At 32.6% G+C, this 5,127-nt stretch overlaps 1 long non-coding RNA gene across 1 annotated transcript; it reads left to right on the top strand.

Annotated features, from left to right (window-relative positions):
* The first annotated feature begins 557 nt into the window (after positions 1–557).
* Positions 558–1,938, top strand: LOC128041233 (uncharacterized). The gene is made up of 2 exons (XR_008195949.1): positions 558–656; positions 1,124–1,938. It is a non-coding gene; the product is annotated as an uncharacterized LOC128041233 (long non-coding RNA).
* The last annotated feature ends 3,189 nt before the right edge of the window (positions 1,939–5,127 follow it).

Consider the following 5,127-nt stretch of genomic DNA (forward strand, 5'->3'; position numbering starts at 1 on the left):
CTATGTTCTTGATATATTAGTGAAGGGAAATAAGAGGAAGTGATGAGAAATATTGTAGAGAAAGGAAATGAGGGTGTTATAAATTTGATTATCAACATCTTGCACTAAAACTAGACCTGTCCATGGGCCGGGCCGGGCTAGGCCCCGAAAAAATTTTCGGCCCGTCTCCTAGTCCCAGGCCCGGCCCGGCCTGTAACAGCCCAAAATAGGGCCTAGTCGGAACAGTAGTTTCAAGACTAAAAAAAAAAACTCGAAGTAGAAATATTTAATTTATAATTATTTTAGAGTCTATGATATGTTTGGGTGATGTTGTGCAAATTTTGTTAAGAAATTTTATCGATAAAGTGGCCAATTTTATTATTGGGATTCAATTGTATTAATTGCAAAATATGAGTTCTAGAACATAAGTACTTGTTTTAAATGGGGGTTTAAATTAGAGGTCTTTAAATGACAAATAGACCATCATATTTTGTTATGGACAAAACTAGTCATGGAAGGGTAAAATTGAAGGTATAGTAAAAGGGCATTTTGTCATTTGGGTGTTTTAAGGCATAAAGACAAAATTGAAACCCAAAAATCTGCTCATTCTCTTCTCCATACTGCCGAAACTTTCAGAAAGCCATGGCTAGGGTTTCAAGCTTTTTCAAAGTTCAATTGTAAGTGCATGAGCCCCGTTTTTAATGTTCTTCGTATTTTTGAGATCCTAGAAGCTTAACCTTTCTATTTTTACTATTTATTTGCATGAAAAATGAAGTTTAAAAATTGACCCATGCTAGATATTTGTGCATTTTGATGTTTAATGATAGAATAAGGGTGCACGAGGTTAGGAGAACGATTTTTGCTAAGTGATTTTCGTTGAAAATGGTTAAAACGAGTTAATTAGTAAAAGTTGTAAATGCTCCTAAAAGTTGTAAATAATAAGAATTTGAGGTTGCTTTAGAAGAGAAAAAGGTTTGGCTGACCTTGAATGTTATGGAAATTGAATAAAAATCATATTACGAGCCTAGGGGCAAAATTGTAATTATGAGAAAGTTTAGGGGCAAAATTGTAAATTTTCCGTAGTATGAATTTTGTATTAAAATGAGTAATGTGAGTGATAATTAAGTGAAATGTGACATTTTAGATCGAAGAAATCGAGATTTGGACTAAGTACGGGGAAATATAAATCAAAATGATCGATTCGCGTTGAGGTAAGTTCATATGGTTAGTCTAAGTGATCGATTATTAAATTTGAATTGAGATGATGTTTTATTTTATATATATTTGTTATTTAATCATGACTTTATGCAAGTACAAGATTAGATTGAAGGATCAATCGTGAGAAATGCAGGGTCAAGTACATTCGTACTACAACTCATGATGAATTGATGGAAAAGACCATGGTTGGACCATGGCAGTGAGTGTGCCAGTGTAAGACCATGGCTGGGACATGGCATCGGCACAGACCGAGGAGTGCTAGTGTAAGACCATGTCTGGGACATGGCATCGGCACGGACATAGGAGAGCCAGTGTAAGACCATGTCTGGGACATGGCATCGGCTCGAGATGAGGGCCAGAGTAAGACCATGTCTGGGACATGGCATCGGCATCGATATGTGATCTCATGTAAGACCATATCTGGGATATGGCATTGACGTCCTACTAGGTGTACGAAATATCCCAAACATCCCTAATATTACAAGTAGTTCAACGGGAAATTTAAGGAGTATGCTCAAGATAAGTAAGAGTAGGATATGTGAGTATTATGACTAGGCACAGGTATGTATATGAGACTCATAAATAATGTGCTCAGATTATGATGCATTATTAATAAGGATGCAAACGAATAAGTTTGTATGTGATTAATTCCTTGTTTTTACTTACGTTTTAACATTTTTTATGAGATATGATTGAATATGGAATAATTACTTGAGGTGAATAATGAATTACGGTTGAATATGGAAGAGTTGGAAAAAGGTTTAAAATATATATATATATATATATATATATATATGAGAATTTGTGGTTGAACCTTCGGAATGGATCGGATATCGTTGGAAATATAGGTGAATGCTATTTGCTGATTCCACCGGATATTAATGAAAATAAAGGTGATTGCTATGTGCTGATTTCACTGGATACCAATGGTTATATAAGTGATTGCTATGTGCTGAATTCACCCTGTACCATTGAGTATAAAGGTAGTTGCTATGTGCTGATTTCACTGAGTACTATTGATTATAAGGGTGGTGTTGTGTGCTGATCCACCGTGTAACTGAGATTATTTCAAAGTGTTTATTGGGAAACTAATTAAGTGAAAACATATGTTACGAAGAATGTGTTCGATCTTTAATCAACCCTTTGGCATGATGAAATGAGGCATTGAAATTAAGAATGAGTAAATTTAACAACAAAACAGTTTAGGACAGAAACAATTGTGTGACTTTGAAAAATCACCAAAATTGGTGGAAATTGAATTAGAGGTTGTATGGGATATGAAATTAAAGCTGAATGAGTCTATTTTCATATAAAGGAAATAGAGTAAGAAAAAGAGATATATATTTTGAGATATTTGAATTCTAGCGAGACAGGGATAGAATGAATTTGAAATCCCCTGTTCCAACTTTGGAAAATTACTAAAAATTGTACAAAAATAATTATAGTTTGTAATTTACATGCTTAAATTTATAAATGAGTCTACTTTCAAGATAAACAAGCGGGGACATCATTTGAATTTTGTGCAATGAGATAATTAATTTTTAGTGAAGAGGGGTCAGAGTTGTCGAACAGTGAAATAGGGGAATATTTAATGAGTAAACTGTATTAATTGGCTAGACCAAAAATTCTGAAATTTCTATGGTAAGAAATTATGTGAGTCTAGTTTCAGGAAAAATTTACGGTTTTTCATTTGGAGTTCTGTAGCTCGAGAAATAAATAATTTAGTGACAGTGACTCAAGTAGACAGATTAATGTGAATATTAGTAATAAAGTGTAAGCATATAATGACTATATCATCATAAGAAATTATTGCGAGGATTTGTCCACACAAGTTTAATAATTTCTCATTATTTTCATATGAGCTTACGAAGCATTTATGCTTACTTCCTCTCTCTTTTCCTTTACCTTATAGTATAGCCAATAGCTCGGGGATCGGTGGACGTCGGAGATTCGCTCACACTATCAATTAGAACACTTGGTATATCTAGATACATAAATTTTTGGGTTATGGCATGTATAGTAGGTTTGGTCGTTTTGTCATATATGTCATATTTCTTATGGCCAATATTGACTGTTGTTATACGCCTATGATATGGTTATTCATGTATGTGGTAATTACATAATTGAATGTTGTGGAGGTGGTTTACAAATGATTTCATGAATGACGATGTGTATGGGAATGTGAATGTAAAATTGGATATTCGGATGTCCAATTATAGTGTGATACTTGTTGACGAAATTTTATGACCCAGTTTTATATGTTGAAGAAATTTTAAGTCCGGTAACACCTCGTACCCTATTCCGGCATTGGATACGGGTAAGGGGTGTTACACGGCTCGAAATATGAGCCTGAAATTTTGCCCAGGCCCGGCCCGGGAAAAATATCATAAGCTCGAGCCCAGCCCAGCCCATTTTTTAATAAACATTAAAAAATGATTTTAAAAATAAAAAAAAATATTTTAAAAGTATTTTAAAATTAAAAAATAAAAATAAAAAATATATATTTATTATATTCGGGCCGGGCCCGGGCCAAAAAAGTGGTGCCCGAGGCCCGACCCGTTTTTTAAATGGGCCTCGTTTTTTTCCCAAGCCCATATTTCGGGCCTATATTTTTACCCGAACCCTCCCATATTTTGGGCGGGTCGTCAGGTCTAACTAAAACAGTTTTGGACAGTAGCAGTAGACTAACTTTGAAAAATCACCATAAATTGTGGAAATCGAATTAGAAGATTAAAAAAATATGGAATTAAATATTATTTAGTCTAGTTTCTCATAGAAGAAACGATGTAAGTAATGGAATTGTAAATCATGAGATATAATAAATTTTGTGAGACAATATCAGAATGAATTCGGGTTCCCTGTTTTGAATTTGGAAAATCATAAAAATTAGAGAAAAATAATTAGGGTTTAAAATGTACATGTTTAAATTATTAATGAGTCTATTTTCAATATAAACAAACAAAAACATCATCCAAATTTTGTACTAAGAGATAATTAATTTTAGCAAAGAAAGGTTGAAGTCATCGGACAATTTGAACAATGGTAAAATTGAAGATTTTATTGTACTTATGGGCTAAACTATAAATTCTGAAAATTTTATGGTAGAAATATATTTGAGTCTAGTTTCAAAAAATCAAACGGTTATTAATTTGGAATTATGTATCTCAAGATATAAATAATTTAATGACTATGACTCAAGTGGATAGCTTTGAATGAACATAAAAATAGATAGTGAAATTATAGATAATGTTACATATAAGCATGTTATATACATTAAGGATGTGGAATAGAGAGGAGGAGGAGGAAAATATATGAATATTCAACTAGCATGAGTTTTCATTAAAATGGCTTGCATATTTTAGGTTCAGGACTAAATTGAATAAAAGTAAAATTTTAAGGGTAATTTTGTAAAATGTAAAAAGACCAAATTGCATGAAATGAATTGTTTTATTATTTAAATTAATAAATTTAATGAAATATTAATTTAGATCAAAATTGGGTGGAAATTGAGGAAAATGAAAAATTACCAAAATGTCCTTAAATTTTGGTATTTCTACAATTTAGCCGTAAGTTAGTATGAACTATACTCTATATAATTTTGATTAAAGTGAATGTTATTTGGTGATGGATATTATATATATGTGTGTGTTATATTGTTAGAATTGAATTATTATTGGAAATATATTATCGAATTTAATACTCAGTTTGGATTGAACGCGGGATTGAGTACAATCGTTCTGTGCCAATGGATGAATTGACGGATAAGACCATAACTAGGTTATGGCATTATGAACATAAGACCATGGTTGGACCATGGCAGTGTTTATATGTAAGACCATAGTTGGGCTATTGCATTCTGATGATAAGACCATAACTGGGTTATGACACTATGAACGTAAGACCATGGTTGGACCATGGCAATGTTTATAT

This window comes from Gossypium raimondii, chromosome 5, assembly GCF_025698545.1.
Source record: "Gossypium raimondii isolate GPD5lz chromosome 5, ASM2569854v1, whole genome shotgun sequence".
Classification (NCBI taxonomy): domain Eukaryota; kingdom Viridiplantae; phylum Streptophyta; class Magnoliopsida; order Malvales; family Malvaceae; genus Gossypium; species Gossypium raimondii.